Source organism: Phyllobates terribilis, unplaced genomic scaffold (genome assembly GCF_046119375.1).
Source record: "Phyllobates terribilis strain yellow unplaced genomic scaffold, ASM4611937v1 Scaffold_7__3_contigs__length_470593459, whole genome shotgun sequence".
Classification (NCBI taxonomy): domain Eukaryota; kingdom Metazoa; phylum Chordata; class Amphibia; order Anura; family Dendrobatidae; genus Phyllobates; species Phyllobates terribilis.
In genome coordinates, this window is record NW_027362767.1 from 324673596 (window position 1) to 324700735 (window position 27140).

Below are 27140 nucleotides of genomic sequence, written 5' to 3' on the forward strand. Positions count from 1 at the left end.
AATGTCTCTCTGGCTTCCCTCCTTGCTGTCTGTTTGTCTGTTTTGGCTGCATAGGGTGACGCCCGCTGAACTTCCTGTTTCTTGTACCTGCTGCGGACACGCCCCTGTTGCACCTTCAGCCTATTGCTGTCCATCTTTGGGTATTTATACCACCTTCTTCCTCAAGATGGCACCTGAGCATTGTGTCCTATCAGTCGGCTTTTTGTCTCTGACATGCCAGGTCCTATCCTGTTTTCCTGCCTGTTTTCCAGTTCTGTGTCTGAACTGTGGTCTGTTCTTGTGAACACGCTTCTTGCCTGTTCTTTCGCCTTCTAAGGGCCGTATTCCTAGATCTGCCTGTCTGTGCCTTGCGGTATCTGTTCCCGTCTGAACAGAGTCCTGTTTGTGTCTCTGCCTTGCGGTATCTGTTCCCGTCTGAACAGAGTCCTGTTTGTGTCTCTGCCTTGCGGTATCTGTTCCCGTCTGAACAGAGTCCTGTTTGTGTCCCTGCCTTGCGGTATCTGTTCCTGTCTGAACTGAGTCCTGTCTATGTCTCCTGCCTTGCGGTGTCAGTTCCCGTGTCTGAACTGAGTCCTGTCTGTGTACTCTTGCCTGCTGCCTTTCCTGGAGGCTGTATTTCCAGGCCTGTCTGAACACGCTCCTAGCCTGTTCCTCCCGCCTTCTAGGGGCCGATTACCTAGATCCGTTCCTGTATCTTGTCTGTCCTGTCTGAACACGCTCCTTGCCTGTTCGTCCCGCCTCTCTGGGGGCCGTATTCCCAGACCCGCTCCTGTATCCCGCTGCAGTGTCGGTCTCTTTCGTACACTCAGTTCCAGTCTGAACTCTCTCCTATCCTTTACCTGTTTTGCCTCTATGTCCGTTCCTTTCCTTTTTCTGCAGAGTCTGAACTCGTACCTAACTCCTGCTTGTTGTCTCTGTACTCCCGTTTGTGAGTTTGTGGTCCACTTGCTACTTCACTGCAAATACCCTGTGGGTATCTGGCTCTGCCTTTCCCTTCCTGTCTGTTCCGTGTGAACAGAGCCCTGTCCGTCCTGCTCTGACTCCTTGCTCACTGCTCCGGCAGCCTTGCTCCGCTCTGACCCTTTTGCTCACGGCTCCGGCAGCCTTGCTCCGCTCTGACCCTTTTGTTCACTGCTCCGGCAGTCCTGTCCTGCCCTGCTTCTGCCCGCTGCTCCGGCAGTTCTGTCCTGCCCTGCTTCTGCCCGCTGCTCCGGCAGTCCTGTCCTGCCCTGCTTCTGCCCGCTGCTCCGGCAGTCCTGTCCTGCCCTGCTTCTGCCCGCTGCTCCGGCAGTCCTGTCCTGCCCTGCTTCTGCCCGCTGCTCCGGCAGTCCTGTCCTGCCCTGCTTCTGCCCGCTGCTCCGGCAGTCCTGTCCTGCCCTGCTTGTGCTCGCTGCTCCGGCAGTCCTGTCCTGCCCTGCTTCTGCCCGCTGCTCCGGCAGTCCTGTCCTGCCCTGCTTCTGCCCGCTGCTCCGGCAGTCCTGTCCTGCCCTGCTTGTGCTCGCTGCTCCGGCAGCCCCGTCCTGCCCTGCTTGTGCTCGCTGCTCCTGCAGCCCAGTCCTGCTCTATTCTTACCCACCGCTTTGGGCGTTCCCTCTCTGCTGTGGTTGTCTACCGCATCTGCGGTTCTGTGACCCAGTCTGTACTGGGTCTTAACCTTTCTGTGCTCCAGCCCGTCCTTTCGGCCAGTACCTCCCTGCCTGCATACTCGCTTGTATCCACCCATCTGCATACCTGCCGTGTTTGCTTACATCCACCAGTCTGTGCCAGCCTAACCTGCCTGTTCCAGTAATCCCAGTGTGGGTCAACCCCCGTGTCCGGAGTTTGACCTGGAGTAGCACCTGGTCCCTCTGCCCGGTTTCTCCCTGGTGCACTGGCGTCGTATGCCGTCGTGCCACCTTGGTCGGATCGGCCAGATACTTAGTCACGCCACTCCAGGCACTCTCCGGTCCATGGTCCAGTGGAACCACAACACCCGCACACGCCAGTCAGTCCGGGCGTGTGCATAACAGCTTGGTTCAGATGGGCTACTCCACTGACTACCAGACACTGCTACAGGCCCAAAAGGATTTACTGGGCTAGATGCAGTAAATTATTGTTATTAGATACACAGGTGGTGTAGCTTTTTTTCAGATTGGCTACTCCAATGACTAACAGACACTGCTACTATGCCCAAAAGGATTTACTGGGCTAGATGCAGTAAAAAATTGTTATTAGATACACAGGTGGTGAAGCTTGGTTCAGATGGGCTACTCCACTGACTACCAGACACTGCTACAGGCCCAAAAGGATTTACTGGGCTAGATGCAGTAAAAAAATGTTATTAGATACACAGGTGGTAAAGCTTTTTTCAGATGGGCTACTCCAATGACTACCAGACACTGCTACTATGCCCAAAAGGATTTAATGGGCTAGATGCAGTAAAAAAATTATTAGATACACAGGTGGTGTAGCTTGGTTCAGGTGGGCTACTCTACTGACAACAAGACACTGCTACAGGCCCAAAAGGATTTACTGGGCTAGATGCAGTAAAAAAATGTTATTAGATACACAGGTGTTGTAGCTTGTTTCAGATGGGCTACTCCAATGACTACCAGACACTGCTACTATGCCCAAAAGGATTTACTGGGCTAGATGCAGTAAAAAATTGTTATTAGATACACAGGTGGTGTAGCTTGGTTCAGATGGGCTACTCCACTGACTAACAGACAGCGCTACTATGCCCAGAAGGATTTACTGGGCTAGAAACAGTAAAAAAATGTTATTAGATACACAGGTGGTATAACTTGTTTGATATGGGCTACTCTAATGACTAACAGACACAGCTACTATGCCCAAAAGGATTAACTGGGCTAGATGCAGTAAAAAATTATTAGATACACAGGTGGTGTAGCTTGGTTCAGGTGGGCTACTCTACTGACTACAAGACACTGCTACAGTCCGAAAAGGATTTACTGGGCTAGATGCAGTAAAAAATTGTTATTAGAAACACAGGTGGTGTAGCATGGTTCAGATTGGCTACTCCACTGACTATTAGACACTGTTACAGGCCCAAAAGGATTTACTGGGCTTAATGCAGTAAAAAATTGTTATTAGATACACAGGTGGTGTAGCTTGGTTCAGATGGGCTACTCCAATGACTAACAGACACTGCTACTATGCCCAAAAGGATTTACTGGGCTAGATGCAGTAAAACATTGTTATTAGATACACAGGTGGTGTAGCTTGGTTCAGATGGGCTACTACACTGACTAACAGACACTGCTACTATGCCCAAATGGATTTACTGGGCTAGATGCAGTAAAAAATTGTTATTAGATACACAGGTGGTGTAGCTTGGTTCAGATGGGCTACTCCAATGACTACCAGACACTGCTACAGGCCCAAAGGGATTTACTGGGCTAGATGCAGTAAAAATTATTATTAGATACACAGGTGGAGTATCTTGGTTCAGATGGACTACTCTATTGACTACCAGACACTGCTCCAGGCCCAAAAGGATTTACTGGGATACATGCAGTAAAAAATTGATATTAGATACACAGGTGGTGTAGCTTGGTTCAGATGGGCTACTCCAATGACTACCAGACACTGCTACTATGCCCAAAAGGATTTACTGGGCTAGATGCAGTTCAAAATTGATATTAGATACACAGGTGGTGTAGCTTGGTACAGATGGGCTACTCCAATGATTAACAGACACTGCTACAGGCCCAAAAATATTTACTGGGCTAGATGCAGTAAAAAAATATTAGATACACATGTGGTGTAGCTTGGTTCAGGTGGGGTACTCCACTGACTGCCAGACACTGCTACAGGCCCAATAGGATTTACTGGGCTAGATGCAGTAAAACATTGTTATTAGATACACAAGTGGTGTAGCTTGGTTCAGGTGGGCTACTCCATTGACTAACAGACACTGCTACTATGCCCAAAAGGAATTACTGGGCTAGATGCAGTATAAAATTGTAATTAGATACAAAGGTGGTGAAACTTGGTTCAGATGGGCTACTCCAATGACTACCAGACACTGCTAAAGGCCCAAAAGGATTTACTGGGCTAGATGCAGTAAAAAATTGTTACTAGATATACAGGTGGTGTAGCTTGGTTGTGATGGGCTACTCCAATGACTACCAGACACAGCCACAGGCCCAAAATGAATTACATGGCTAGATGCAGTAAAAATTTGTTATTAGATACACAGGTGGTGTAGCTTGGTTCAGATGGGCTACTCCAATGACTAACAGACACTGCTACTATGCCCAAAAGGATTTACTGGGCTAGATGCATTAAAATATTATTAGATACACAGGCGGTGTAGCTTGGTTCAGGTTGGGTACTTCACTGAGTACCAGACACTGCTACAGGCCCAAAAGGATTTACTGGGCTAGATGCAGTAAAACATTGGTATTAGATACACAAGTGGTGTAGCTTGGTTCAGATGGGCTACTCCAATGACTACCAGACACTGCTACAGGCCCAAAAGGATTTACTGGGCTACATGAGGTAAAAAATTGTTATTAGATACACAGGTGGTGTATCTTGGTTCAGATGGACTACTCCAATGACTACCAGACACTGCTATAGGCCCAGAAGGATTTACTGGGTTAGATGCCGTAAAAAATTATCAGATACACAGTTGGTGTACCTTGGTTCAGGTGGGGTACTCCACTGACTACAAGACACTGCTACAGGCCCAAAAGGATTTACTGGGCTAGATGCAGTAAAACATTGTTATTAGATACACAAGTGGTGTAGCTTGGTTCAGAAGGGCTACTCCACTGACTACCAGACACTGCTACAGGTCCAAAATGAGTTCCTGGGCTAGATGCAGTAAAAAATAGTTATTAGATACACAGGTGGTGCAGCTTGTTTCAGATGGGCTACTCCAAAGACTAACAGACACTGCTACTATGCCCAAAAGGATTTACTGGGCTACTTGCAGTAAAAAAAAAATATTAGATACACAGGTGGTGTAGCTTGGTTCAGATGGACTACTCCACTGACTACCAGACACTGCTACAGGCCCAAAAGGATATACTGGGCTAGATGCAGTAAAAAATTGTTATTAGATACACAGGTTGTGAAGTTTTTTTCAGATGGGCTACTCCAATGACTACCAGACACTGCTACTATGTCCAAAAGGATTTACTCGGCTAGATGCAGCAAAAAAATTGTTAGATGCATAGGTGGTGTAGCTTGGTTCAGGTGGGCTACTCTACTGACTACTAGACACTGCTACAGGCCCAAAAGGATTTACTGGGCTAGATGCAGTAAAAAATTGTTATTAGATACACAGGTGGTGTAGCTTGGTTCAGATGGGCTACTCCACTGACTAACAGACAGTGCTACTATGTCCATAAGGATTTACTGGGCTAGATACAGTAAAAAATTGTTATTAGATACACAGGTGGTATAACTTGGTTGATATGGGCTACTCTAATGACTAACAGACACTGCTACTATGCCCAAAAGGATTAACTGGGCTAGATGCAGTAAAAAATTATTAGATACACAGGTGGTGTAGCTTGGTTCAGGTGGGCTACACTACTGACTACAAGACACTGCTACAGGCCGAAAAGGATTTACTGGGCTAGATGCAGTAAAAAATTGTTATTAGATATACAGGTGGTGTAGCATGGTTCAGATTGGCTACTCCCTTGACTACCAGACACTGTTACAGGTCCAAAAGGATTTACTGGGCTTGATGCAGTAAAAAATTGTTATTAGATACACAGGTGGTGTAGCTTGGTTCAGATGGGCTACTCCAATGACTACCAGACACTGCTACTATGCTCAAAAGGATTTACTGGGCTAGATGCAGTAAAAAATTGTTATTAGATACACAGGTGGTGTAGCTTGGTTCAGATGGGCTACTACACTGACTAACCGACATTGCTACTATGCCCAAATGGATTTACTGTGCTAGATGCAGTAAAAAATTCTTATTAGATACACAGGTGGTGTAGCTTGGTTCAGATGGGCTACTCCAATGACTACCAGACACTGCTACAGGCCCAAAAATATTTACTGGGCTAGATGCAGTAAAAAAATATTAGATACACATGTGGTGTAGCTTGGTTCAGGTGGGGTACTCCACTGACTGCCAGACACTGCTATAGGCCCAAAAGGATTTACTGGGCTAGATGCAATAAAACATTGTATTAGAAACACAGGTGGTGTAGCTTGGTTCAGATGGACTACTCCACTGACTACTAGACACTGCTGAAGGCCCAAAAGGATGTACTGGGCTAGGTGCAGCAAAAAATGTTATTAGATACAAAGGTGGTGTAGCTTGGTTCAGATGGGCTACTCCACTGACTACCAGACACTGCTACAGGCCCAAAATGATTTACTGGGCTAGATGCAGTAAAAAAATGTTATTAGATACACAGGTGGTGTAGCTTTGTTCAGATGGGCTACTCCAATCACTACCAGACACTGCTACTATGCCCAAAAGGATTTACTGGGCTAGATGCAGTAAAAAATTGTTATTAGATACACAGGTGGTGTAGCTTGGTTCAGGTGGGCTACTCCAATGACTAACAGACACTGCTACAGGCCCAAAAATATTTACTGGGCCAGATGCAGTAAAAAAATTTTATTAGATACACAGGTGGTGTAGCTTGGTTCAGATGTGCTACTACAATGACTACCAGACACTGCTACATGCCCAAAAGGATTTACTGAGCTAGATGCAGTAAACAATTGTTATTAGATACACCGGTGGTGTAGCTTGGTTCAGATGGTCTACTCCACTGACTGCCAGACACTGCTACTATGCCCAAAAGGATTTACTGGGCTAGATGCAGTAAAAAAAAAAATTAGATACACAGGTGGTGTAGCTTGGTTCAGGTGGGCTACTCTACTGACTACAAGACACTGCTACAGGCCCAAAAGTATTTAGTGGGCTAGATGCAGTGAAAATTTTTTATTAGATACACAGGTGGTGTAGCTTGGTTCAGATGGGCTACTCCAATGACTACCAGACACTGCTACTATGCCCAAAAGGATTTACTGGGCTAGATACAGTAAAAAATTGTTATTAGATACACAGGTGGTGTAGCTTGGTTGATATGGGCTACTCTAATGACTAACAGACACTGCTACTATGCCCAAAAGGATTAACTGGGCTAGATGCAGTAAAAAATTATTAGATACACACGTGGTGTAGCTTGGTTCAGGTGGGCTACTCTACTGACTAGAAGACACTGCTACAGGCCGAAAAGGATTTACTGGGCTAGATGCAGTAAAAAATTGTTATTAGATACACAGGTGGTGTAGCATGGTTCAGATTGGCTACTCCCCTGACTACCAGACACTGTTACAGGTCCAAAAGAATTTACTGGGCTTGATGCAGTAAAAAAATGTTATTAGATACACAGGTGGTGTAGCTTGGTTCAGATGGGCTACTCCAATGACTACCAGACACTGCTACTATGCCCAAAAGGATTTACTTGGCTAGATGCAGTAAAAAATTGTTATTAGATACACAGGTGGCGTAGCTTGGTTCAGATGGGCTACTACACTGACTAACCAACACTGCTAATATGCACAAATGGATTTACTGGGCTAGATGCAGTAAAAAATTGTTTTTAGATAGATAGGTGGTGTAGCTTGGTTCAGATGGGCTACTCCAATGACTACCAGACACTGCTACAGGCCCAAACGGATTTCCTGGGCTAGATGCAGTAAAAAATTGTTGTTAGATACACAGGTGGTGTAGCTTGGTTCAGATGGACTACTCCATTGACTACCAGACACTGCTACAGGCCCAAAAGGATTTACTGGGATACATGCAGTAACAAATTGTTATTAGATACACGTGGTGTAGCTTGGTTCAGATGGGCTACTCCAATGACTACCAGAAACTGCTACTATGCCCAAAAGGATTTACTGGGCTAGATGCAGTAAAAAATTGTTATTATATACACAGGTGGTGTAGAATCGTTCAGATGGGCTACTCCAATGATTAACAGACACTGCTACAGGCCCAAAAATATTTACTGGGCTAGATGCAGTAAAAAATTGTTATTAGATACAAATGTGGTGTAGCTTGGTTCAGATGGGCTACTACAATGACTACCAGACACTGACTAACAGACAGTGCTACTATGCCCAAAAGGATTTACTGGGCTAGATGCAGTAAAAAAATATTAGATACACATGTGGTGTAGCTTGGTTCAAGTGGGGTATTCCACTGACTGCCAGACACTGCTACAGGCCCAAAAGGATTTACTGGGCTAGATGCAGTAAAACATTGTTATTAGATGCACAGGTGGTGTAGCTTGGTTCAGATGGGCTACTCCACTGACTTCCAGACACTGCTGAAGGCCCAAAAGGATGTACTGGGCTAGATGCAGTAAAAAATGTTATTACATACACAGGTGGTGTAGCTTGGTTCAGATGGGCTACTCCACTGACTACCAGACACTGCTACTATGCCTAAAAGGATTTACTGGGCTAGATGCAGTAAAAAATTGTTATTAGATACACAGGTGGTGCAGCTTGGTTCAGATGGGCTACTCCAATGACTAACAGACACTGCTACAGCCCGAAAAATATTTACTGGGCTAGATGCAGTAAAAAATTTTTATTAGATACACAGGTGGTGTAGCTTGCTTCAGATGGTCTACTCCACTGATTGCCAGACACTGCTACTATGCCCAAAAGCATTTACTGGGCTAGATGCAGTAAAAAAAATATTATTTGATACACAGGTGTTGTAGCTTGGTTCAGATGGGCTACTCCAATGACTACCAGACACTGCTACAGGCCCAAAAGGATTTACTGGGCTAGATGCAGTAAAAAAATGTTATTCGATACACAGGTGGTGTAGCTTGGTTCAGATGGGCTACTCCAGTGACTACCAGACACTGCTACATGCCCAAAAGGATGTACTGGGCTAGATGCAGTAAAAAATTGTTATTAGATACCCAGGTGTTGTAGCTTGGTTCTGATGGGCTACCCCAATGACTACCAGACACTGCTACAGGCTCAAAATGATTTACTGGGCTAGATGCAGTAAAAAATTGTTATTAGATGCACAGGTGGTGTAGATTGGTTTAGATGGGCTACTCCAATGACTACCAGACACTGCTACAGGCCCAAAAGGATTTACTGGGCTATATGCAGTAAAAAATTGTTATTAGATACACATGTGGTGTAGCTTGTTCAGATGGGCTACTCCAATGACTACCAGACACTTCTACTATGACCAAAAGGATTTACTGGGCTATATGCAGTAAAAAATTATTAGATACACAGGTGGTGTAGCTTGGTTCAGGTGGGGTACTCCACTGACTACCAGACACAGCTACAGGCCCAAAAGGATTTACTTGTCTAGATGCAGTTAAAAAATGTTATTAGATACACAGGTGATGTAGCTTGGTTCAGATGGGCTACTCTAATGACTAACAGACACTGCTACTATGCCCAAAAGGATTAACTGGGCTAGATGCAGTAAAAAATTATTAGATACACAGGTGGTGTAGCTTGGTTCAAGTGGGTTACTCCACTGACTGCCAGACACTGTTACAGGCCGAAAAGGATTTACTGGTCTAGATGCATTAAAAAATTGTTATTAGATACACAGGTGGTGTAGCTTTGTTTGGATGGGCTACTCCACTGACTACAAGACATTGATACAGGCCCTATAGGATTTACTGGGCTAGATGCAGTAAAAAATTGTTATTAGATACACAGGTGGTGTAGCTTGGTTCAGATGGGCTACTCCAATGACTTTCAGACACTGCTACAGGCCCAAAAATATTTACTGGGCTAGATGCAGTAAAAAAATATTAGATACACATGTGGTGTAGCTTGGTTCAGGTGGGGTATTCCACTGACTTCCAGACACTGCTGAAGGCCCAAAAGGATGTACTGGGCTAGATGCAGTAAAACATTGTTATTAGATGCACTGGTGGTGTAGCTTGGTTCAGATGGGCTACTCCACTGACTTCCAGACACTGCTGAAGGCCCAAAAGGATGTACTGGGCTAGATGCAGTAAAAAATGTTATTAGATACACAGGTGGTGTAGCTTGGTTCAGATGGGCTACTCCACTGGCTACCAGACACTGCTACTATGCCTAAAAGGATTTACTGGGCTAGATGCAGTAAAAAATTGTTATTAGATACACAGGTGGTGTAGCTTGGTTCAGATGGGCTACTCCAATGACTAACAGACACTGCTACAGCCCGAAAAATATTTACTGGGCTAGATGCAGTAAAAAATTTTTATTAGATACACAGGTGTTGTAGCTTGGTTCAGATGAGCTACTAGAATGACTACCAGACACTGCTACATGCCCAAAAGTATTTACTGGGCTAGATGCAGTAAACAATTTTTATTAGATACACAGGTGGTGTAGCTTGGTTCAGATGGTCTACTCCACTGATTGCCAGACACTGCTACTATGCCCAAAAGCATTTACTGGGCTAGATGCAGTAAAAAAATTGTTATTTGATACACAGGTGTTGTAGCTTGGTTCAGATGGTCTACTCCAATGACTACCAGACACTGCTACAGGCCCAAAAGGATTTACTGTGCTAGATGCAGTAAAAAAATGTTATTCGATACACAGGTGGTGTAGCTTGGTTCAGATGGGCTACTCCAGTGACTACCAGACACTGCTACATGCCCAAAAGGATGTACTGGGCTAGATGCAGTAAAAAATTGTTATTAGATACCCAGGTGTTGTAGCTTGGTTCAGATGGGCTACCCCAATGACTAACAGACACTGCTACAGGCTCAAAATGATTTACTGGGCTAGATGCAGTAAAAAATTGTTATTAGATGCACAGGTGGTGTAGATTGGTTCAGATGGGCCACTCCAATGACTACCAGACACTGCTACAGGCCCAATAGGATTTACTGGGCTATATGCAGTTAAAAATTGTTATTAGATACACATGTGGTATAGCTTGTTCAGATCGGCTACTCCAATGACTACCAGACACTTCTACTATGACCAAAAGGATTTACTGGGCTAGATGAAGTAAAAAATTATTAGATACACAGGTGGTGTAGCTTGGTTCAGGTGGGGTACTCCACTGACTACCAGACACAGCTACAGGCCCAAAAGGATTTACTTGTCTAGATGCAGTAAAAAAATGTTATTAGATACACAGGTGATGTAGCTTGGTTCAGATGGGCTACTCTAATGACTAACAGACACTGCTACTATGCCCAAAAGTATTAACTGGGCTAGATGCAGTAAAAAATTATTAGATACACAGGTGGTGTAGCTTGGTTCAAGTGGGTTACTCCACTGACTGCCAGACACTGTTACAGGCCGAAAAGGATTTACTGGGCTAGATGCATTAAAAAATTGTTATTAGATGCACAGGTGGTGTAGCTTTGTTTGGATGGGCTACTCCACTGACTACAAGACATTGATACAGGCCCTATAGGATTTACTGGGCTAGATGCAGTAAAAAATTGTTATTAGATACACAGGTGGTGTAGCTTGGTTCAGATGGGCTACTCCAATGACTTTCAGACACTGCTACAGGTCCAAAAAGATTTACTGGGCTAGATGCAGTAAAAAAATTGTTATTAGACACACAGGTGGTGTAGCTTGGTTCAGATGGGCTACTCCACTGACTACCAGACACTGCTACAGGCACAAAAGGATTTACTGGGCTAGATGCAGTAAAAAATTGTTATTAGATACACAGTTGGTGTAGCTTGGTTCAGATGGGCTACTCCAATGACTAACAGACACTGCTACTATGCCCAAAAGGATTTATTGGGCTAGATGCAGTAAAAAATTATTAGATACACAGGCGGTGTAGCTTGGTTCAGGTGGGGTACTCCACTGACTACCAGACACTGCTACAGGCCCAAAAGGATTTACTGAGCTAGATGCAGTAAAACATTGTTATAAGATACACAAGTGGTGTAGCTTGGTTCAGATGGGCTACTCCAATGACTACCAGACACTGCTACAGGCCCAAAAGGATTTACTGGGCTACATTAGATAAAAAATTGTTATTAGATACAAAGATTGTGTTTCTTGGTTCAGATGGACTACTCCAATGACTACCAGACACTGCTATAGGCCCAGAAGGATTTACTGGGCTAGATGCCATTAAAAATTATCAGATACACAGGTGGTGTACCTTGGTTCAGGTGGGGTACTCCACTGACTACCATCACTGCTACAGGCCCAAAAGGATTTACTGGGCTAGATGCAGTAAACATTGTTATTAGAAACACAAGTGGTGTAGCTTGGTTCAGAAGGGCTACTCCACTGACTATCAGACACTGCTACAGGTCCAAAAGGAGTTCCTGGGCTAGATGCAGTAAAAAATAGTTAATAGATACACAGGTGGTGTAGCTTGTTTCAGATGGGCTACTCCAAAGAGTAACAGACACTGCTACTATGCCCAAAAGGAATTACTGGGCTAGTTGCAGTAAAAAATTGTTATTAGATACACAGGTGGTGTAGCTTGGTTCAGATGGGCTACTCCACTGACTACCAGACACTTCTACAGGCCCAAAAGGATTTACTGGGCTAGATGCAGTAAATTATTGTTATTAGATACACAGGTGGTGTAGCTTTTTTTCAGATGGGCTACTCCAATGACTAACAGACACTGCTACTATGCCCAAAAGGATTTACTCGGCTAGATGCAGTAAAAAATTGTTACTAGATACACAGGTGGTGTAGCTTGGTTCAGATGGGCTACTCCAATGACTAACAGACACTGCTACAGCCCGAAAAATATTTACTGGGCTAGATGCAGTAAAAAAATTTTATTAGATACACAGGTGTTGTAGCTTGGTTCAGATGAGCTACTAAAATGACTACCAGACACTGCTACATGCCCAAAAGTATTTACTGGGCTAGATGCAGTAAACAATTTTTATTAGATACACAGGTGGTGTAGCTTGGTTCAGATGGTCTACTCCACTGATTGCCAGACACTGCTACTATGCCCAAAAGCATTTACTGGGCTAGATGCAGTAAAAAAATTGTTATTTGATACACAGGTGTTGTAGCTTGGTTCAGATGGTCTACTCCAATGACTACCAGACACTGCTACAGGCCCAAAAGGATTTACTGTGCTAGATGCAGTAAAAAAATGTTATTCGATACACAGGTGGTGTAGCTTGGTTCAGATGGGCTACTCCAGTGACTACCAGACACTGCTACATGCCCAAAAGGATGTACTGGGCTAGATGCAGTAAAAAATTGTTATTAGATACCCAGGTGTTGTAGCTTGGTTCAGATGGGCTACCCCAATGACTACCAGACACTGCTACAGGCTCAAAATGATTTACTGGGCTAGATGCAGTAAAAAATTATTATTAGATGCACAGGTGGTGTAGATTGGTTCAGATGGGCTACTCCAATGACTACCAGACACTGCTACAGGCCCAAAAGGATTTACTGGGCTATATGCAGTAAAAAATTGTTATTAGATACACATGTGGTGTAGCTTGTTCAGATGGGCTACTCCAATGACTACCAGACACTTCTACTATGACCAAAAGGATTTACTGGGCTAGATGCAGTAAAAAATTATTAGATACACAGGTGGTGTAGCTTGGTTCAGGTGGGGTACTCCACTGACTACCAGACACAGCTACAGGCCCAAAAGGATTTACTTGTCTAGATGCAGTAAAAAAATGTTATTAGATACACAGGTGATGTAGCTTGGTTCAGATGGGCTACTCTAATGACTAACAGACACTGCTACTATGCCCAAAAGTATTAACTGGGCTAGATGCAGTAAAAAATTATTAGATACACAGGTGGTGTAGCTTGGTTCAAGTGGGTTACTCCACTGACTGCCAGACACTGTTACAGGCCGAAAAGGATTTACTGGGCTAGATGCATTAAAAAATTGTTATTAGATACACAGGTGGTGTAGCTTTGTTTGGATGGGCTACTCCACTGACTACAAGACATTGATACAGGCCCTATAGGATTTACAGGGCTAGATGCAGTAAAAAATTGTTATTAGATACACAGGTGGTGTAGCTTGGTTCAGATGGGCTACTCCAATGACTTTCAGACACTGCTACAGGCCCAAAAAGATTTACTGGGCTAGATGCAGTAAAAAAATTGTTATTAGACACACAGGTGGTGTAGCTTGGTTCAGATGGGCTACTCCACTGACTACCAGACACTGCTACAGGCACAAAAGGATTTACTGGGCTAGATGCAGTAAAAAATTGTTATTAGATACACAGGTGGTGTAGCTTGGTTCAGATGGGCTACTCCAATGACTAACAGACACTGCTACTATGCCCAAAAGGATTTATTGGGCTAGATGCAGTAAAAAATTATTAGATACACAGGCGGTGTAGCTTGGTTCAGGTGGGGTACTCCACTGACTACCAGACACTGCTACAGGCCCAAAAGGATTTACTGAGCTAGATGCAGTAAAACATTGTTATAAGATACACAAGTGGTGTAGCTTGGTTCAGATGGGCTACTCCAATGACTACCAGACACTGCTACAGGCCCAAAAGGATTTACTGGGCTACATTAGGTAAAAAATTGTTATTAGATACAAAGATTGTGTTTCTTGGTTCAGATGGACTACTTCAATGACTACCAGACACTGCTATAGGCCCAGAAGGATTTACTGGGCTAGATGCCATTAAAAATTATCAGATACACAGGTGGTGTACCTTGGTTCAGGTGGGGTACTCCACTGACTACCAGACACTGCTACAGGCCCAAAAGGATTTACTGGGCTAGATGCAGTAAACATTGTTATTAGAAACACAAGTGGTGTAGCTTGGTTCAGAAGGGCTACTCCACTGACTACCAGACACTGCTACAGGTCCAAAAGGAGTTCCTGGGCTAGATGCAGTAAAAAATAGTTAATAGATACACAGGTGGTGTAGCTTGTTTCAGATGGGCTACTCCAAAGAGTAACAGACACTGCTACTATGCCCAAAAGGAATTACTGGGCTAGTTGCAGTAAAAAATTGTTATTAGATACACAGGTGGTGTAGCTTGGTTCAGATGAGCTACTCCACTGACTACCAGACACTTCTACAGGCCCAAAAGGATTTACTGGGCTAGATGCAGTAAATTATTGTTATTAGATACACAGGTGGTGTAGCTTTTTTTCAGATGGGCTACTCCAATGACTAACAGACACTGCTACTATGCCCAAAAGGATTTACTGGGCTAGATGCAGTAAAAAATTGTTATTAGATACACAGGTGGTGTAGCTTGGTTCAGATGGGCTACTCCACTGACTACCAGACACTGGTACAGTCCCAAAAGGATTTACTGGGCTAGATGCAGTAAAAAATTGTTATTAGATACACAGGTGGTGAAGCTTTTTTCAGATGGGCTACTCCAATGACTACCAGACACTGCTACTATGCCCAAATGCTTTACTGGGCTAGATGCAGTAAAAAATTATTAGATACACAGGTGGTGTAGCTTGGTTCAGGTGGGCTACTCTACTGACTACAAGGCACTGTTACAGGCCCAAAAGGATTTACGGTGCTAGATGCAGTAAAAAAATGTTATTCGATACACAGGTGGTGTAGCTTGGTTCAGATGGGCTACTCCAGTGACTACCAGACACTGCTACATGCCCAAAAGGATGTACTGGGCTAGATGCAGTAAAAAATTGTTATTAGATACCCAGGTGTTGCAGCTTGGTTCAGATGGGCTACCCCAATGATTACCAGACACTGCTACAGGCTCAAAATGATTTACTGGGCTAGATGCAGTAAAAAATTGTTATTAGATGCACAGGTGGTGTAGATTGGTTCAGATGGTCTACTCCAATGACTACCAGACACTGCTACAGGCCCAAAAGGATTTACTGGGCTATATGCAGTAAAAAATTGTTATTAGATACACATGTGGTATAGCTTGTTCAGATGGGCTACTCCAATGACTACCAGACACTTCTACTATGACCAAAAGGATTTACTGGGCTAGATGCAGTAAAAAATTATTAGATACACAGGTGGTGTAGCTTGGTTCAGGTGGGGTACTCCACTGACTACCAGACACAGCTACAGGCCCAAAAGGATTTACTTGTCTAGATGCAGTGAAAAAATGTTATTAGATACACAGGTGATGTAGCTTGGTTCAGATGGGCTACTCTAATGACTAACAGACACTGCTACTATGCCCAAAAGTATTAACTGGGCTAGATGCAGTAAAAAATTATTAGATACACAGGTGGTGTAGCTTGGTTCAAGTGGGTTACTCCACTGACTACCAGACACTGTTACAGGCCGAAAAGGATTTACTGGGCTAGATGCATTAAAAAATTGTTATTAGATACACAGGTGGTGTAGCTTTGTTTGGATGGGCTACTCCACTGACTACAAGACATTGATACGGGCCCTATAGGATTTACTGGGCTAGATGCAGTAAAAAATTGTTATTAGATACACAGGTGGTGTAGCTTGGTTCAGATGGGCTACTCCAATGACTACCAGACACTGCTACAGGCACAAAAGGATTTACTGGGCTAGATGCAGTAAAAAATTGTTATTAGATACACAGGTGGTGTAGCTTGGTTCAGATGGGCTACTCCAATGACTAACAGACACTGCTACTATGCCCAAAAGGATTTATTGGGCTAGATGCAGTAAAAAATTATTAGATACACAGGCGGTGTAGCTTGGTTCAGGTGGGGTACTCCACTGACTACCAGACACTGCTACAGGCCCAAAAGGATTTACTGAGCTAGATGCAGTAAAACATTGTTATAAGATACACAAGTGGTGTAGCTTGGTTCAGATGGGCTACTCCAATGACTACCAGACACTGCTACAGGCCCAAAAGGATTTACTGGGCTACATTAGGTAAAAAATTGTTATTAGATACAAAGATTGTGTTTCTTGGTTCAGATGGGCTACTACACTGACTAACCGACATTGCTACTATGCCCAAATGGATTTACTGGGCTAGATGCAGTAAAAAATTGTTATTAGATACACAGGTGGTGTAGCTTGGTTCAGATGGGCTACTCCAATGACTGCCAGACACTGCTACAGGCCCAAAAGGATTTACTGGGCTAGATACAGTAAAACATTGTTATTAGAAACACAGGTGGTGTAGCTTGGTTCAGATGGGCTACTCCACTGACTACTAGACACTGCTGAAGGCCCAAAAGGATGTTTTGGGTAGATGCAGTAAAAAATGTTATTAGATACACAGGTGGTGTAGCTTGGTTCAGATGCGCTACTCCACTGACTACCAGACACTGCTACAGGCACAAAATGATTTAATGGGCTAGATGCAGTAAAAAATTTTCATTAGATACACAGGTGGTGTAGCTTGGTTCAGATGGGCTACTACAATGACTACCAGACACTGCTACATGCCCAAAAGGATTTACTGGGCTAGATGCAGTAAACAATTGTTATTAGATACACCGGTGGTGTAGCTTGGTTCAGATGGTCTACTCTACTGACTGCCAGACACTGCTACTATGCCCAAAATGATTTACTGGGCTAGATGCAGTAAAACATTGTTATTAGAAACACAGGTGGTCTAGCTTGGTTCAGATGGGCTACTCCAATGACTACCAGACACTGCTACAGGCCCAAAAGGATTTACTGGACTAGATGCAGTAAAAAATTGTTATTAGATACACAGGTGGTGTAGCTTGGTTCAGATGGACTACTCCATTGACTACCAGACACTGCTACAGGCCCAAAAGGATTTACTGGGATACATGTAGTAACAAATTGTTATTAGATACACAGGTGGTGTAGCTTGGTTCAGATGGGCTACTCCAATGACTACCAGAACCTGCTACTATGCCCAAAAGGATTTACTGGGCTAGATGCAGTAAACAATTGTTATTATATACACAGGTGGTGTAGAATGGTTCAGATGGGCTACTCCAATGATTAACAGACACTGCTACAGGCCCAAAAATATTTACTGGGAGAGATGCAGTAAAAAATTGTTATTAGATACAAATGTGGTGTAGCTTGGTTCAGATGGGCTACTACAATGACTACCAGACACTGACTAACAGACAGTGCTACTATGCCCAAAAGGATTTACTGGGCTAGATGCAGTAAAAAATGTTATTAGATACACAGGTGGTATAGCTTGGTTCAGATGGGCTACTCCACTGACTACCAGACAATGCTAAAGGCCCAAAATGATTTACTGGGTTAGATGCAGTAAAAAATTGTTATTAGATACACAGGTGGTGTAGCTTTGTTCAGATGGGCTACTCCACTGACTACCAGACACTGCTACTATGCCTAAAAGGATTTACTGGGCTAGATGCAGTAAAAAATTGTTATTAGATACACAGGTGGTGTAGCTTGGTTCAGATGGGCTACTCCAATGACTAACAGACACTGCTACAGCCCGAAAAATATTTACTGGGCTAGATGCAGTAAAAATTTTTTATTAGATACACAGGTGTTGTAGCTTGGTTCAGATGAGCTACTACAATGACTACCAGACACTGATACATGCCCAAAAGTATTTACTGGGCTAGATGCAGTAAACAATTTTTATTAGATACACAGGTGGTGTAGCTTGGTTCAGATGGTCTACTCCACTGATTGCCAGACACTGCTACTATGCCCAAAAGGATTTACTGGGCTACAAGCAGTAAAAAAATTGTTATTTGATACACAGGTGTTGTAGCTTGGTTCAGATGGGCTACTCCAATGACTACCAGTTACTGCTACAGGCCCAAAAGGATTTACTGGGCTAGATGCAGTAAAAAAATGTTATTCGATACACAGGTGGTGTAGCTTGGTTCAGATGGGCTACTCCAGTGACTACCAGACACTGCTACATGCCAAAAGGATTTACTGGGCTAGATGCAGTAAAAAATTGTTATTAGATACCCAGGTGTTGTAGCTTGGTTCAGATGGGCTATCCCAATGACTACCAGACACTGCTACAGGCTCAAAATGATTTACTGGGCTAGATGCAGTAAAAAATTGTTATTAGATACACAGGTGGTGTAGCTTGGTTCAGATGGGCTACTCCAATGACTATCAGACACTGCTACTATGCCCAAAAGGATTTATTGGGCTAGATGCAGTAAAAAATTATTAGATACACAGGTGGTGTAGCTTGGTTCAGGTGGGGTACTCCACTGACTACCAGACACAGCTACAGGCCCAAAAGGATTTACTTGTCTAGATGCAGTAAAAAATTGTTATTAGATACACAGGTGATGTAGCTTGGTTCAGATGGGCTACTCTAATGACTAACAGACACTGCTACTATGCCCAAAAGGATTAACTGGGCTAGATACAGTAAAAAATTATTAGTTACACAGGTGGTGTAGCTTGGTTCAAGTGGGTTACTCCACTGACTGGCAGACACTGCTACAGGCAGAAAAGGATTTAATGGGCTAGATGCATTAAAAAATTGTTATTAGATACACAGGTGGTGTAGCTTTGTTCGGATGGGCTACTCCACTGACTTCAAGACATTGATACAGGCCCTATAGGATTTACTGGGCTAGATGCAGTAAAAAATTGTTATTAGATACACAGGTGGTGTAGCTTGGTTCAGATTGGCTACTCCAATGACTTTCAGACACTGCTACAGGCCCAAAAAGACTTACTGGGCTAGATGCAGTAAAAAAATTGTTATTAGACACACTGGTGGTGTAGCTTGGTTCAGATGGGCTACTAAAATGACTACCAGACACTGCTACTATGCCCAAAAGGATCTACTGGGCTAGAAGCAATAAAAAATGTTATTAAATACACAGGTGGTGAAGCTTGGTTCAGATGGGCTACTCCACTGACTTACAGACACTGCTACTATGCCCAAAAGTATTTACTAAGCTAGATGCAGTAAAAAAATTATTAGATACACAGGTGGTGTAGCTTGGTTCAGGTGGGGTACTCCACTGACTACCAGACACTGCTACAAGCCCAAAAGGATTTACTTGGCTAGATGCAGTAAAAAATTTTTATTAGATACACACATGATGAAGCTTGGTTCAGATGGGCTACTCCAATGAATAACAGACACTGCTACTATGCCCAACAGGATTTACTGGGCTATATGCAGTAAAAAATATTAGATACACAGGTGGTGTAGCTTGGTTCAAGTGGGTTACTCCACTGACTACCAGACACTGCTACATGCCGAAAAGGATTTACTGGGCAAGATGCAGTAAAAAATTGTTATTAGATACACAGGTGGTGTAGCTTGGTTCGGATGGACTACTCCACTGACTACAAGACACTGCTACAGGCCAAAAATGATTTACTGGCCAGATGCAGTAAAAATTTGTTATTAGATACACAGGTGGTGCAGCTTTGTTCTGAAGGGCTACTCCAATGACTACAAGACACAGCTACAGGCCCAAAAGGATTTACTTGGCTAGATGCAGTAATAAATTGTTATTAGATACACAGGTGGTGTACCTTGGTTCAGAAGGGCTACTCCACTGACTATCAGACACTGCTGCAGGCCCAAAAGGATTTACTGGGCTAGATGCAGTAAAAAATTGTTATTAGATACACACGTGGTGTAGCTTGGTTCAGATGGGCTACTCCACTGACTAACAAACACTGCTACTATGCCCAAAAGGATTTACTGGGCTAGATGCAGCAAAAAAATATTAGATACACAGGTGGTGTAGCTTGGTTCAGGTGGTGTACTCCACTGACTACTAGACACTGCTACAGGCCAAAAATGATTTACTGGGCTAGATGCAGTAAAACATTGTTATTAGATACACAGGTGGTGTAGCTTGATTCAGATGGGCTACTCCGCTGACCACCAGACACTGCTACAGGCCCAGAATGATTTACTGGGCTAGATGCAGGAAGGAAATGTTATTAGATACACAGATGGTGTAGCTTTGTTCAGTTGGGCTACTCCAATGACTACCAGACACTGCTACAGGCCCAAAAGGATTTACTGGGCTAGATGCAGAAAAAAAATGTTATTAGATACAAAGGTGGTGTAGCTTGGTTCAGATGGGCTACTCCAATGACTATCAGACACTGCTACTGGCCCAAAAGGATTTACTGGTCTAGATGCAGCAAAAAATTGTTATTAGATACACAGGTGGTTTAGCTTGGTTCAGATGGGCTACTCCAATGACTACCAGACACTGCTACAGGCCCAAAATGATTTACTGGGCTAGATGCAGTAAGCAATTGTCATTAGATACACACGTGGTGTAGCTTGGTTCAGATGGTCTACTCCACTGACTGCCAGACACTTCTACTATGCACAAAAGGATTTACTGGGCTAGATGCAGTAAAAAAATTATTAGATACACAGGTGGTGTAGCTTGGTTCAGGTGGGCTACTCTACTGACTACAAGACACTGCTACAGGCCCAAAAGGATTTACCGGGCTAGATGCAGTAAAAAAATTTTTTTAGATACACAGGTTGTGTAGCTTGGTTCAGATGGGCTACTCCAATGACTACCAGACACTGCTACTATGCCCAAAAGGATTTACTGGGCTAGATGCAGTAAAAAATTGTTATGAGATACACAGGTGGCGTAGCTTGGTTCAGATGGGCTACTCCCCTGACTACCAGACAGTGCTACTATGCCCAAAAGTATTTACTGGGCTAGATACAGTAAAAAATTGTTATTAGATACACAGGTGGTGTAGCTTGGTTGATATGGGCTACTCTAATGACTAACAGACACTGCTACTATGCCCAAAAGGATTAACTGGGCTAGATGCAGTAAAAAATTATTAAATACACAGGTGGTGTAGCTTGGTTCAGGTGGGCTACTCTACTGACTACAAGGCACTGCTACAGGCCAAAAAGTATTTACTGGGCTAGATGCAGTAAAAAATTGTTATTAGATACACAGGTGGTGTAGCATGGTTCAGATTGGCTACTCCCCTGACTAACAGACACTGTTACAGGCCCAAAAGGATTTACTGGGCTTGATGCAGTAAAAAATTGATTTTATATGCACAGGTGGTGTAGCTTGGTTCAGATGGGCTACTCCAATGACTACCAGACACTGCTACTATGCCCAAATGGATTAACTGGGCTACATGCAGTAAAAAATTGTTATTGGATAGACAGGTGGTGTAGCTTGGTTCAGATGGGCTACTCCAATGACTACCAGACACTGCTACAGGCCCAAAAGGATTTACTGGGCTAGATGAAGTAAAAAAATGTTATTAGATACACAGGTGGTATAGCTTGGTTCAGATGGACTACTCCATTGACTACCAGACACTTCTACAGGCCCAAAAGGATTTACTGGGATACATGCACTAAAACATTGTTATTAGATACACAGGTGGTGTAGCTTGGTTCAGATGGGCTACTCCAATGACAACCAGACACTGCTACAGGCCCAAAAGGATTTACTGGTCTAGATGCAGCAAAAATTTTTTATTAGATACACAGGTGGTTTATCTTGGTTCAGATGGGCTACTCCAATGACTACCAGACACTGCTACAGGCCCAAAAAGATTTACTGGGCTAGATGCAGTAAACAATTGTAATTAGATACACAGGTGGTGTAGCTTGGTTCAGATGGTCTACTCCACTGACTGCCAGACACTGCTACTATGCCCAAAAGGATTTACTGGGCTAGATGCAGTAAAAAAATTATTAGAAACACAGGTGTTGTAGCTTGGTTCAGGTGGGCTACTCTGCTGACTACAAGACACTGCTATAGGCCCAAAAGGATTTACCGGGCTAGATGCAGTAAATTTTTTTTATTAGATACACAGGTTGTGTAGCTTGGTTGAGATGGGCTACTCCAATGACTACCAGACACTGCTACTATGCCCAAAAGGATTTACTGGGCTAGATGCAGTAAAAAATTGTTATTAGATACACAGGTGGCATAGCTTGGTTCAGATGGGCTACTCCACTAACTACCAGACAGTGCTACTATGCCCAAAAGGATTTACTGGGCTAGATACAGTAAAAAATTGTTATTAGATACACAGGTGGTGTAGCTTGGTTGATATGGGCTACTCTAATGACTAACAGACACTGCTACTATGCCCAAAAGGATTAACTGGGCTAGATGCAGTAAAAAATTATTAGATACACAGGTGGTGTAGCTTGGCTCAGGTGGGCTACTCTACTGACTACAAGGCACTGCTACAGGCCGAAAAGGATTTACTGGGCTAGATGCAGTAAAAAATTGATATTAGATACACAGGTGGTGTAGCATGGTTCAGATTGGCTACTCCCCTGACTAACAGACACTGTTACAGGCCCAAAAGGATTTACTGGGCTTGATGCAGTAAAAAATTGACTTTAGATACACAGGTGGTGTAGCTTGGTTCACAAGGGCTACTCCAATGACTACCAGACACTGCTACTATGCCCAAATGGATTTACTGGGCTAGATGCAGTAAAAAATTGTTATTGGATAGACAGGTGGTGTAGCTTGGTTCAGATGGGCTACTCCAATGACTACCAGACAATGCTACAGGCCCAAAAGGATTTACTGGGCTAGATGAAGTAAAAAAATGTTATTAGATACACAGGTGGTGTAGCTTGGTTCAGATGGACTACTCCATTGACTACCAGACACTTCTACAGGCCCAAAAGGATTTACTGGGATACATGCAGTAAAAAATTGTTATTAGATACACAGGTGGTGTAGCTTGGTTCAGATGGACTACTCCATTGACTACCAGACACTTCTACAGGCCCAAAAGGATTTACTGGGATACATGCAGTAAACAATTGTTATTAGATACACAGGTGGTGTAGCTTGGTTCAGGTGGGCTACTCTACTGACTACAAGGCACTGCTACAGGCCGAAAAGTATTTACTGGGCTAGATGCAGTAAAAAATTGTTATTAGATACACAGGTGGTGTAGCATGGTTCAGATTGGCTACTCCCCTGACTAACAGACACTGTTACAGGCCCAAAAGGATTTACTGGGCTTGATGCAGTAAAAAATTGATTTTATATACACAGGTGGTGTAGCTTGGTTCAGATGGGCTACTCCAATGACTACCAGACACTGCTACTATGCCCAAATGGATTAACTGGGCTACATGCAGTAAAAAATTGTTATTGGATAGACAGGTGGTGTAGCTTGGTTCAGATGGGCTACTCCAATGACTACCAGACACTGCTACAGGCCCAAAAGGATTTACTGGGCTAGATGAAGTAAAAAAATGTTATTAGATACACAGGTGGTATAGCTTGGTTCAGATGGACTACTCCATTGACTACCAGACACTTCTACAGGCCCAAAAGGATTTTCTGGGATACATGCAGTAAAAAATTGTTATTAGATACACAGGTGGTGTAGCTTGGTTCAGATGGGCTACTCCAATGACTACTAGACACTGACTAACAGACAGTGCTGCTATGCCCAAAAGGATTTACTGGGCTAGATGCAGTAAAAAATATTACATACACATGTGGTGTAGCTTGGTTCAGGTGGGGTATTCCACTGACTGCTAGACACTGCTACAGGCCCAAAAGGATTTACTGGGCTAGATGCACTAAAACATTGTTATTAGATACACAGGTGGTGTAGCTTGGTTCAGATGGGCTACTCCAATGACAACCAGACACTGCTACAGGCCCAAAAGGATTTACTGGTCTAGATGCAGCAAAAATTTTTTATTAGATACACAGGTGGTTTATCTTGGTTCAGATGGGCTACTCCAATGACTACCAGACACTGCTACAGGCCCAAAAAGATTTACTGGGCTAGATGCAGTAAACAATTGTCATTAGATACACAGGTGGTGTAGCTTGGTTCAGATGGTCTACTCCACTGACTGCCAGACACTGCTACTATGCCCAAAAGGATTTACTGAACTAGATGCAGTAAAAAAATTATTAGAAACACAGGTGTTGTAGCTTGGTTCAGGTGGGCTACTCTGCTGACTACAAGACACTGCTATAGGCCCAAAAGGATTTACCGGGCTAGATGCAGTAAATTTTTTTTTTTTAACTACACAGGTTGTGTAGCTTGGTTCAGATGGGCTACTCCAATGACTACCAGACACTGCTACTATGCCCAAAAGGATTTACTGGGCTAGATGCAGTAAAAAATTGTTATTAGATACACAGGTGGCATAGCTTGGTTCAGATGGGCTACTCCACTGACTACCAGACAGTGCTACTATGCCCAAAAGGATTTACTGGGCTAGATACAGTAAAAAATTGTTATTAGATACACAGGTGGTGTAGCTTGGTTGATATGGGCTACTCTAATGACTAACAGACACTGCTACTATGCCCAAAAGGATTAACTGGGCTAGATGCAGTAAAAAATTATTAGATACACAGGTGGTGTAGCTTGGTTCAGGTGGGCTACTCTACTGACTACAAGGCACTGCTACAGGCCGAAAAGGATTTACTGGGCTAGATGCAGTAAAAAATTGATATTAGATACACAGGTGGTGTAGCATGGTTCAGATTGGCTACTCCCCTGACTAACAGACACTGTTACAGGCCCAAAAGGATTTACTGGGCTTGATGCAGTAAAAAATTGACTTTAGATACACAGGTGGTGTAGCTTGGTTCACAAGGGCTACTCCAATGACTACCAGACACTGCTACTATGCCCAAATGGATTTACTGGGCTAGATGCAGTAAAAAATTGTTATTGGATAGACAGGTGGTGTAGCTTGGTTCAGATGGGCTACTCCAATGACTACCAGACAATGCTACAGGCCCAAAAGGATTTACTGGGCTAGATGAAGTAAAAAAATGTTATTAGATACATAGGTGGTGTAGCTTGGTTCAGATGGACTACTCCATTGACTACCAGACACTTCTACAGGCCCAAAAGGATTTACTGGGATACATGCAGTAAACAATTGTTATTAGATACACAGGTGGTGTAGCTTGGTTCAGATGGGCTACTCCAATGACTACCAGAAACTGCTACAATGCCCAAAAGGATTTACTGGGCTAGATGCAGTAAAAATTTTTTATTATATACACAGGTGGTGTAGCTTGGTTCAGATGGGCTACTCCAATGATTAACAGACACTGCTACAGGCCCAAACATATTTACTGGGCTATATGCAGTAAAAAATTGTTATTAGTTACAAATGTGGTGTAGCTTGGTTCAGATGGGCTACTACAATGACTACCAGACACTGACTAACAGACAGTGCTGCTATGCCCTAAAGGATTTACTGGGCTAGATGCAGTAAAAAATATTAGATACACATGTAGTGTAACTTGGTTCAGGTGGGGTATTCCACTGACTGCCAGACACTGCTACAGGCCCAAAAGGATTTACTGGGCTACATGCAGTAAAACATTGTTATTAGATACACAGGTGGTGTAGCTTGGTTCAGATGGGCTACTCCACTGACTTCCAGACACTGCTGAAGGCAGAAAAGGATGTACTGGGCTAGAGGCAGTAAAAAATGTTATTAGATACACAGGTGGTGTAGCTTGGTTCAGATGGGCTACTCCACTGACTACCAGACAATGCTACAGGCCCAAAATGATTTACTCGGCTCAATGCATTAAAAAATTGTTGTTAGATACACAGGTGGTGTAGCTTTGTTCAGATGGGCTACTCCACTGACTACCAGACACTGCTACTATGCCCAAAAGGATTTACTGTGCTAGATGCAGTAAAAAATTGTTATTAGATACACAGGTGGTTTAGCTTGGTTCAGATGGGCTACTCCAATGACTAACAGACACTGCTACAGCCCGAAAAATATTTAATGGGCTAGATGCAGTAAAAAATTTTAAATAGATACACAGGTGTTGTAGCTTGGTTCAGATGGGCTACTACAATGACTACCAGACACTGCTACATGCCCAAAAGGATTTACTGGGCTAGATGCAGTAAACAATTTTTATTAGATACACAGGTGGTGTAGCTTGGTCCAGATGGTCTACTCCACTGATTGCCAGACACTGCTACTATGCCCAAAGGATTTACTGGGCTAGATGCAGTAAAAAAATGTTATTAGATACAAATGTGGTGTAGCTTGGTTCAGATGGGCTACTCCAATGACTACCAGACACTGCTACAGGCCCAAAAGGATTTACTAGGCTAGATGCAGTAAAAAAATGTTATTAGATACACAGGTGTTGTAGCTTGGCTCAGATGGGCTACCCCAATGACTACCAGACACTGCTACAGGCTCAAAAGGATTTACTGGGCTAGATGCAGTAAAAAATTGTTATTAAATACACAGGTGGTGTAGCTTGGTTCAGATGGGCTACTCCAATGACTACCAGACACTGC